This window comes from Pan troglodytes, chromosome 15 (assembly GCF_028858775.2).
Source record: "Pan troglodytes isolate AG18354 chromosome 15, NHGRI_mPanTro3-v2.0_pri, whole genome shotgun sequence".
NCBI classification, from domain to species: Eukaryota; Metazoa; Chordata; class Mammalia; order Primates; family Hominidae; genus Pan; species Pan troglodytes.
Window position 1 is genome coordinate 58,339,482 of NC_072413.2, and position 11,523 is coordinate 58,351,004.

Consider the following 11,523-nt stretch of genomic DNA (forward strand, 5'->3'; position numbering starts at 1 on the left):
TGTTATGCTTAAATGAGAGAAATTCTTATAGATAAAGCACTCAGAAGAGTGGCAGGTCATGGTGCAGTCTCAATAAATGTTTGCTGTTTTAGTTAAGTGAATGTACACAGATTGTAATACTTCTATATTCTCATAATATATATGTGCTTCTTAAGTTAGAGTGACAAACAGGGCTATCACCGTTAGTAATAAAGCCTTTCTCACAGGGCAGCATGTTTCTGTGCCCAGATTGTCTATGGTTTTGACCAGCACCCACTTCTCAAACACACATGAAAGTTGCTGTCAGTGGTATTGAGAATCCTGCCTCAATAGGAAATATTAACTCCCATTATTTCCATTTTAAGGAAGCATTTTTGGAAGTCAAGTAATTGCACAGCATTTTGAACTATCTCATAAGCTGTGGCATTTGATGGCAAAAATTGGAATACCTAGAAATTATTTCTTTTAAAGAAAGGAAACCATGGCGATTATTTATTTATTTTTATAGCATCACAGTGTATTGTAAAAGTAAGAATTCTTTTTGAAACTTATTTTTAGGAAGGGATTTTTTCTTTGTCAATGAAGCTATATACCTTACATTACTGCAGAATTCCTGGCAATATATTCTAGCTAGAATTGTTACTTTTTGGCAGAGTCACAAAGGGACTCAAGGCCAAAAGTAAAGAACATGTGATGGAAGGAAATCCATTTCCACGTCTTTGACCGATAAGACCCAGAAGATCTTTAAGGGATTTTCTCATCTAGTTTAGGTACACAAGTGGATTGGAAGCATGTTTGGGTTTTCAGATACTGCAAAGACTAGGAGGCACTTAGCTTACCCTTTAAATCAATTTGCCTATGTTTTTGTTAGATGATAACTATAATTTGTTACATGATTAACTATTTGCTATGATAATTTAAAAATGAAAGCAAGAAACCATTTTCAATTCCACGTGGCATTTCAAGTCCTTCTTTTAAACATCCCCCTTTTCCCTGCCCACCTCCCGGAATAGAGATGAGAGTCAGTGAAACGCTACCCAGGTTTGTCACTGATAGCAGTGAGTCACTCACACAGCTTCCTTGGTGATGAAATTCCTTCTTGTATTTGTATTGAATGGTTTTAGCAGTAAAAATGGTTGTTGCCAACTTTATTGGAAATTGTGACTACTAATGGAATTGTTATGGATTGTTATGCTTAAATGAGAGAAATACTTATAGATAAAGCACTCAGAACAGTGGCAGCTCATGGTGCAGTCTCAATAAATGTTTGCTGTTTTACATGCCAGAATCTCTGGGACACATTCAAAGCAGTGTGTAGAGGGAAATTTATAGCACTAAATGCCCACAAGAGAAAGCATGAAAGATCTAAAATTGACATCCTAACATCACAATTAAAAGAACTAGAGAAGCAAGAGCAAACACATTCAAAAGCTAGCAGAAGGCAAGAAATAACTAAGATCAGAGCAGAACTGAAGGAAATAGAGACACAAAAAAACCCTTCAAAAAAATCAATGAATCCAGGAGCTGGTTTTTTGAAAAGATCAACAAAATTGATAGACTGCTAGCAAGATAATAAAGAAGAAAAGAGAGAATAATCAAATAGATGCAATAAAAAATGATAAAGGGGATATCACCACCAATCCCACAGAAATACAAACTACCATCAGAGAATACTATAAACACCTCTATGCAAATAAACTAGAAAATCTAGAAGAAATGGATAAATTCCTCAACACATACACCCTCCCAAGACTAAACCAGGAAGAAGTGGAATCTCTGAATAGACCAATAACAAGCTCTGAAATTGAGGCAATAATTAATAGCTTACCAACCAAAAAAAGTCCAGGACCAGATGGATTCACAGCCAAATTCTACCAGAGGTATAAGGAGGAGCTGGTACCATTCCTTCTGAAACTATTCCAATCAGTAGAAAAAGAGGGAATCCTCCCTAACTCATTTTATGAGGCCAGCATCATCCTGATACCAAAGCCTGGCAGAGACACAACAAAAAAAGAGAATTTTAGAACAATATCTCTGATGAACATCCATGCAAAAATCCTCAATAAAATACTGGCAAACTGAATCCAGCAGCACATTAAGAAACTTATCCACCATGATCAAGTGGGCTTCATCCCTGGGATGCAAGGCTGGTTCAACATACGCAAATCAATAAACATAATCCAGCATATAAACAGAACCAATGACAAAAACCATATGATTATCTCAATAGATGCAGAAAAGGCCTATGATAAAATTCAACAACCCTTCATGCTAAAAACTCTTAATACATTAGGTATTGATGGGACATATCTCAAAATAATAAGAGCTATTTATGACAAACCCACAGCCAATATCATACTGAATGGGCAAAAACTGGAGGCATTCCCTTTGAAAACTGGCACAAGACAGGGATGCCCTCTCTCACCACTCCTATTCAACATAGTGTTGGAAGTTCTGGCCAGGGCAATCAGGCAGGAGAAAGAAATAAAGGGTATGCAATTAGGAAAAGAGGAAGTCAAATTGTCCCTGTTTGCAGATGACATGATTGTATATCTAGAAAACCCCATCATCTCAGCCCAAAATCTCCTTAAGCTGATAGGCGACTTCAGTAAAGTCTCAGGATACAAAATTATTGTGCAAAAATCACAAGCATTCTTATACACCAATAACAGACAAACAGAGAGCCAAATCATGAGTGAATTCTCATTCACAATTGCTTCAAAGAGAATAAAATACCTAGGAATCCAACTTACAAGGGATGTGAAGGACCTTTTCAAGGAGAACTACAAACCACTGCTCAATGAAATAAAAGGGGATACAAATAAATGGAAGAACATTCCATGCTCATGGGTAGGAAGAATCAATATCGTGAAAATGGCCATACTGCCCAAGGTAATTTATAGATTCAATGCCATCCCCATCAAGCTACCAATGACTTTCTTCACAGAATTGGAAAAAACTACTTTAAAGTTCATATGGAATCACAAAAGAGCCCACATTGCCAAGTCAATCCTAAGCCAAAAGAACAAAGCTGGAGGCATCACACTACCTGACTTCAAACTATACTACAAGGCTACAGTAACCAAAACAGCATGGTATTGGTACCAAAACAGAGATATAGACCAATGGAACAGAATAGAGCCCTCAGAAATAATGCCGCATATCTACAACCATCTGATCTTTGACAAACCTGACAAAAACAAGCAATGGGGAAAGGATTCCCTATTTAATAAATGATGCTAGGAAAACTGACTAGCCATATGGAGAAAGCTGAAACTGGATCCCTTCCTTACACCTTATACAAAAATTAATTCAAGATGGATCAGAGACTTAAATGTTAGACCTAAAACCATAAAAACCCTAGAAGAAAACCTAGGCAATACCATTCAGGACATAGGCATGGGCAAGGACTTCAGGTCTAAAACACCAAAAGCAATGGCAACAAAAGCCAAAATTGACAAATGGGATCTAATTAAACTAAAGAGCTTTTGCACAGCAAAAGAAACTACCAGCAGAGTAAACAGGCAACCTACAGAATGGGAGAAAATTTTTGCAATCTACTCATCTGACAAAGGGCTGATATCCAGAATCTACAATGAACTCTAACAAATGTACAAGAAAAAAACAAACAGCCCCATCAAAAAGTGGGTGAAGGATATGAACAGACACTTCTCAAAAGAAGACATTTATGCAGCCAACAGACATATGAAAAAATTCTCATCATCACTGGCCATCAGAGAAATGGAAATCAAAATCACAATGAGATACCATCTCACACTAGTTAGAATGGCGATCATTAAAAAGTCAGGAAACAACAGGTGCTGGAGAGGATGTGGAGAAATTTGAACACTTTTACACTGTTGGTGGGACTGTAAACTAGTTCAACCATTGTGGAAGTCAGTGTGGCAATTCCTCAGGGTTCTTGACTAGAAATGCCATTTGACCCAGCAATCCCATTACTGGGTATATACCCAAAGGATTATAAATCATGCTGCTATAAAGACACATGCACACGTATGTTTATTGCGGCACTATTCACAATAGCAAAGACTTGGAACCAAGCCAAATGTCCAACAATGATAGACTGGATTAAGAAAATGTGGCACACATACACCATGGAATACTATGCAGCCATAAAAAATGATGAGTTCATGTCCTTTGTAGGGACCTGGATGAAGCTGGAAACCATCATTCTCAGCAAACTATCGCAAGGACAAAAAACCAAACACCGCATGTTCTCACTCATAGGTGGGAACTGAACAATGAGAACACATGGACACAGGAAGGGGAACATCACACACCAGGGCCTGTTGTGGGATGGGGGGAGCAGGGAGGGATAGCATTAGGAGATATACCTAATGTTAAATGACGAGTTGATGGGTGCAGCACACCAACATGGCACATGTATACATATGTAACAAACCTGCACATTATGCACATGTACCCTAAAACTTGAAGTATAATAAAAAAAAAGTTTGTTGTTTTAGTTAAGTGAATGTTTAAGCTACAGATTTCCAATAGGCCTGTGTCCATTTTTATTCTTTTTTATGCTTTCATAGAAGCAAAATGTAAACTTAATATTTTTACAAGTTTTGACCATTAATGGCATTATTATTTTTGTACCACAGCCCAAACCGTAAAATTTTACATGATTTCAATCAGTTTCCCCAGGCTCTTCTCACTTCTCAGGGCCTTCTTAGGGGCAAGCATGGTTCTATTTGTCAACCTGCCCCTTACACTTACCCACAGAATTAAGCATACACTTCTCAGACCCAGTCTCTTTCTGTGCGACATATCTTGAACCACCCCCCTTACCTGGACTCCTTTTGTCTCAGCTCTGTACCACAGCAAAGTGGACTGTGAACAGGAGGCAACTTTCCTGCTACAAGCTCTGCCGCCTCTCTAAATCTTGAATACCTTGCCCCCATCTCCATCTGTGAAGATCCGAGCCACCTTCCTTGTTAAGAGCCACGATTTTTCTCTGCTTACTCTGTGTCAGGTGTTGTCCTTAGCACATCATAGTGCATCATCTTGTGTAATCCCCACCACAACCTAGGAAGTGGGAAATACCACGATGTATTTTACAGATGGGAATCTAAAGCAGAGAAAAGTAATTTGCACCAGGTCACGCTGCTGGTGTGTGGGTTGGAGTCAGGACTGAAACCCAGATCTGTGGATTCCATGCCCAAACCACTGTGCTGCTTTAGACCTTTCTCAAGAGCTATCTTAGCCATACAGCTTTGCTTCATTCCCCATATGGTTTTTACAGATCACACTTTAGAACCGGAGAGTGGAGACTATTTTCTGTTTAATTTCAATGCCCTCTTGCAGCACCTCACACTAGCCCTTTCACATAATGGGAGTTCAGTACATACTTGTTAAATTAAATTTACCTAGAAAACAATTAGTCACAAAACTTCATGGTCTTGACAGTAAACTCAGAAGTTCAGAGACCATGGGCAGTTACAGAAGGCTTTATGTGGACATGGAGCTCGGTTAGGCTTTGATGACCTGGGTGGATTTGGTGAGTGAGAAGGAAAGGAGGGTCTACTCCACATGTGGAGATCACCTAAAGGAAGTCAAGGGAGGAGGAAAGATCATGGCATACCAGAGGAACCGTGAAAAAAGCAGTGCCTAGTAGACACAATGACTTAATGTGCTTTGAGGAAGGATATGAGATTGGGCAGATTAAATAGGCTTTATGGATTATGGAACGATTCGAGTGCCAGGCAAAGAACTGTGGGCCTAATGCTTGCTGATGATTTAGATATTCTTCTGTGACATTGTGTTCCTGACATTCATCTATGTGGTGTGTAATTTTAGTTCATTCATTTTTAATACTATATAATATTCCATTGTGTGACTATATCGCAATTTATCTATACTAATATGGTTGAACATTTGGGCTTTTTTCCTAGTTTTTTTTACTATTATGAATGTTGCTGCTGTGAATATTCTTTTATGTGTTTCCTAGTGCATATATACCATTTCCCCTTGTGTATATATATATCTAATGGCTAGGTCATGTGACATGCATGTCTTCAACTTTTTCGATAAGGGCAAATCATTTTCCCAAGTGGTTGTGACAATTTACACCCCACCAGCAGTGCATGAGTTTCTGTTTTTCCATATTCTTGCCAATGCTTGGTTTGGTCATACTTTAAAATTTTTGCCTACTTGGGGGATGTGAAATGTTATCTCACATTTTCATTTCTTTATGGTATTTTGAGATAAGAAGTTCTTTTTATTGTGGGTCTTTTCCCTCCATAGTTTGTGCTTTTAGTCTCTTCTTTAAGAAATAGTTTCCCATCACCACGTTATGAAGATATTTATCTTCTTAAAGCTTTATAGTTTTGCCGTTCACATTTAAGTCTCTAATCCACCTGAAATTTCATTTAGATGTAGGTATGAGAGTATTTTCTTTTTTTTCTACACTCCTTTCATGTTTGGTAAACTGTTAAAAGTGAGGAAGTCTGGTGTTTAATCTCTGTGGAATTTTTAAACTACTAATTCAATTTCCTTAATGGGTATAGAACCATTCATGTTTTTATTTTTTCTTAAGTCAGTTTTATGGCTTATATTTTTCCTTAGAACTGATCCATTTCTCCTAAGTTTTCCAATGTATTTGCAAACAGTTGTTCATAATGTCCTCATATTTTTTTAAAAATCTCTGCAGCATCTGCAGCTATGTTTCCTTCTTATTCCTGATATTGCTTACATGTGTTCTCCATTTTTTCACTTTATCAATCTTTGTGGAAGTTTGCAACTTATCGGTATTTTCAAATAGTCAGTTTCAGCTTTGTTGATTCTCTATATTTTTCCATCTGTTTTTGATAGCACTAATTTATGCTCTTTAATATTTTTCCTTTCTTTCTCAATTTATTCTGTTGCTTTTTCTGACTTCTAATGTTCAGTCTTTCTTCTTTTCTAAATAAGTATTAGAAACTATAAATTTTCCCATAATTATCAATTTAGCTTTATATCACAAGTTTTGAAATGTAGTATTTTGTTGTCATTCCATTTTCAATATTTTCTCATTTTAATTATAATTTCTTACTTGGCCTATAAGTTATTTAAGTGTGTTTCTTTCTTTGTTTTATTTTTCAATGTTCAGTTAACTCATATTTAAAAGATCAAATTCCCCTAAATTTTTGTACCATTTGCATAGTCACAGTCCCTTAGACCTTTCAAACCACAACTGTAAGTTGAGTATATCTAATTATCTCAAATACTTCAAACACCCAAAATACAGACTTATACATCAAAATCAACAAAAGCTTCCTAAGCATGTAAATCTAGTAAGTTAGACATCAATTCTGCAGTTCAAATTCTCTTAACTATTTTATCTGAAAACCACAGGTCAAGCATAACAAAGAGCACACAATGATAGTAGACCTCATTAGTATCTAAAAGTGTAATTATAATTTTTAAAAATACCTTTCTTAAGACTGTAAATTTATTCATACAAAAAAATAGGACAGAATTGCCTTCCTAAACCCACTGAGGTTACTCTATCACCTTGCTACTCAAAGTAGGGTCTACAGACCAGCAGCACCAAAATCAGCTAAGAATTTGTTAGAAATGCAGATTCTCAGGCCCACCCGAAACCTCCTAAGTCAGAATCCTTATTTTAATAAGATCTCCAGGTGGCTTGCAGGCACATCTAACATTTGAGGAACACTGATTTCCAATACTCAGTACGGTAATACAAGTGTGGGAAAAGGCAATTAGGTGACAACTCTGTACTGTAACAGGTCAAAGAAATTTAAAACTCCTGGGTGGACCTCCCAAGACTAAACTAGGTGCTCTTAGAGTGAGTTCTTTCCATTCTCAAATTTTGTCTGGCACACCAGACATCTGGCTTTCAGATGAGATACAACCAATCACGTAAGTTCTGTTTCTTTGCAACATAGGGCTTTCTCTGAAATTTCCCGTTTAATCTGTACTGTAACCTCCTATATTAAGACCTGGTGTGTCTCAGTGGAAGTCTGGACACACGATTCATGCTGCAATTGTGCACCTCTTCCCTTTCATAATCTAATATGTGTCATTGATATTCATTCTCATGTGACAGTGTGGTTCTAAAGGAGTCTGGGAACAGGCTGCAAGAAGGGAAATGGTTGTTGAGCCAGGCCTAATAGAAGGCCGTGTCTGGCATCTGTCAGGAAGCAGAGGCAAGTTCCAGGCATTCCCAGTGGGCAACCCCATTTCCCTCTTTCCACACCTCCAGGCCCTGAAAATGCATAGGTGAAAATGGATAGGCAGAAAGGAAAACGGAAGCAAGAACTAAAGCTCCCTTGTCTGAGGCTAGAATATTTACTCGACAGAGTCAGCCAGTGTTGATCTTGATTTCCTGTGCCAAGTGAGCATGTGTTAGCTGCTGCCCAATGAGAAACATTAATGTCAGCAACAGATTATATTTCCATTTCAGTTGCCCTTTTCACCAATATACAAGAAGTCAGTCATATGGCAAGGTCAATTAATTGTTGGTCTAACTGATTGGTATAATTATCCTCCTCTAAGGAAGAAAAATTGGTCACTGGGAATAAAAAGTCAGTGTCCTTGAAACATTGTTTCTGGGTTATAATACTGCACCTGACTGACCCTATTGTGAAAGCTTGACCAAATCTCCATTAATTTCTCTGAGCCACAGATTATTTATTCATTGAGCAGGAGGACTAGTTACAGAATAATCAGTTTTTCTAGTAAGAACTGCAATCAAGATTTCCTGACCTGACACCCATGCTTCTAGAATCTTCCCACACCATTTATTAAATAACACAGTGTGTGACCCAGGGCTATTTTCACAACTCTGGGCTTGACAACGGATCTCTTAGAGATTTTTGCTCAGTACCGGAGTTCTAATCACTCTCTTATCTCAGCCACCCTCAGGAATCAAGAAGCAAACCTCCTAGAGAATAGTTCAGTATTGGGAGACTTATGAGCTACTGACTTCTGTTGACTGAATGACACAAACAGAGGTCATAGACTCTGCTGCCTGAGTCTGAATCCTGACTCAACCACTTACTGTCTGTCTTGAATAAGTTAATTAACCTCTTTTTGCCTCAGCTCCCACACCTGTAAAATGAGGCTAATAATGAGAATTATCCCACAGTGTTACTGTGAGGATTAAATGAGACAGTACATATAAAAAAGTGTCTGGCATGTGGTAAGCACTCAATTATTATAAGCTATGTTTAGGAAAACATTTAAATATAAAATACCACATTAAATACCCATTTTGGTACACAAATTATCTCAACATTTCTTAAAAGCAGATTTTTCCATGCATTTTACTAAAAAAACAGTTTTTGGTACTTAATTGTGGTAGACATCTCCCATAGTATGACGAATTCCAGAATCATTGATCTGGGTGTTCTTACCTGAACTCACCGGCACAAGAAGAAAACATCTAGAATATGGCTGACTCCTGACTCAGCCTTTTTCTTTTAACAACAGTAGGACTTTTAATCATTGCATTCAGAGTAATACCTGTCAATCACCTTTTTTTCTCTAATTAAATTTACCTAGAGTTCATTTTAAAGACAATAATTTGTTCGGCCAAAAGTGGTTGCATATTTATGCCACAATTAGTTAAGGACTCCACAAATGAACCCCTCTCTCTGAGCCTCTGTGAAGAAAGGAGAATGCAGTTGAGAGCTCAGAAGATTTCAGAGCAATTAAGCCTAGAAATGCAGGTGTTTGAAACACCTGTTTCCCCTCCCTCCCACGCCTGCTGCCCTGGCCACCCTTGTCAGTAAGTTAAAATAATTAACTGACGCTATCGGAAGAAAAGCCCAAGCACTGCTAAGGGCAACAAGTCTCCTTTTCTCCCCTTTCTCAGATTAAATGAGAAAAATAAAAAGGTTCATGGGTGGTCTAAAAACAGGAGAGGGGAAAAAACCTTTCCTCTTCTTTAAAAAAAAAAAAAAAAAGACAAAACCAAGTGACAAGGAAGACATTGTTTCCCTCAAGCAAACTCAGTGGCTTGCTTAAGTTCAGAATTCTATGTTTGTTTTGTGAAAGTGATTGCAGCGCTGTTCGTGAGCATGAAAAAAGCTATTTAAGGGATATTTATGTGAGGAAATAAAGCAACTGGGGAGACTGTAATTTTGCCTGACCTGCCTTTTGTGAATACCTGCAAATTTATACTAAATCTCAACAACAGAGTCCCTCCCAAGGGTAAATTGTGGAAATTTTATTGGGACTTTTAAAAATGAAATAGGCCATAGCTAGGAAATCAAGAAATTGTTTTTAAAAATAAAGAAAGTTCAATGTGGCAATTTGATTCAATTTTGGCCATGATGTTTTGTGTATCTCAGTTTTGTTTTCCTGAGTTTCATTAAAGCAACTGTTGAATACTATTTGGCATAACTCGGAAAGATCGTGAAGATAGTTTTGTTTTTATGATTACTGGCACTTTCCCTCTCTATTCAAACGCTTTTATTTTTTTGAGACAGGGTCTCACTCTGTCACCCAGGTTGGAGTACAGTGGCTCAATCTCGGCTCACTGCGACCTCCGCCTCCTGGGCTCAAGCGATCCTCCCACCTCAGCCCCCCAAGTAGCTGGGATTATGGACACGCGCCACCACATCCGGCTTTTTTTTTTTTTTAATTTTTTTTGTAGAGACGGGGTTTCATCATGTTGCCCAGGCTGCTCTCGGACTCCTGAGGTCAAGCCATTCACCTGCCATGGCTTCCCAAAGTGCTGGGATTACAGGCGTGAGCCACTGTGCCTGGCCTCAAACACAAATTTAAGAAGCTTTATGCATTTTAATTGGAACATGTGATTTTGGAAGACAAGGATGATACAGGCCAGAGGACCTGCCAGAGTTAGGAAACTAGTTCAGTATTTAAGTAAATATGCATGCACCTACACTTTTCCATTTTTTCTAAGATAATCTAAGGTGACTGGTCCAGCTAGACTCTGGATTTGAGTAAAAGCTTTGTGACAATGCCCACATGAAATATACATTGCAGGAAGAGAATGGATTACGGCGTACTGTTAATTTCGTCCATAATTCTGACCAATGTATATTTTTTATAATGCCTGATGGTTTTATAAGTATTTTCTCATTTGAGGTAAGGCAGGTCTCATAACACCTGTCCTGGAAACGAGGTGACTAAGGTGTTGGATCGAGGCAGTCACGGAGAGGGAAGGAGAGCATCTCCGGTTATGGAGGGAACCTTTGAGGACTTACTGCACTGGCCGCCTATACAGGAAGTGGTAAAACTGGGCTCCTGCAAGACCACCTCCAACCCTCGCCCCAGGTTTCTTGACATCAGATCCAGTGCTATTGACATCACCACCCAGGCCAGGTGAATTCTTCTCCAGTATAGCACTGCCTTTTCACAAACCAGTGTTGAGGCTCACTGTTCAAAGTGGCCAGCTCCTGAGAGCAGCATTAATTTTAAATGGCCAGCAGGTGGCAGAGTAAATCCTAGTCCCAAATCTATTTCAGTAGTTTTAAATCATTTGAAACTAACAGCTGAAAACTTCATTATCAGTTCAAATAAGCTTAGCATTTAAGGTTTCATTAAAAT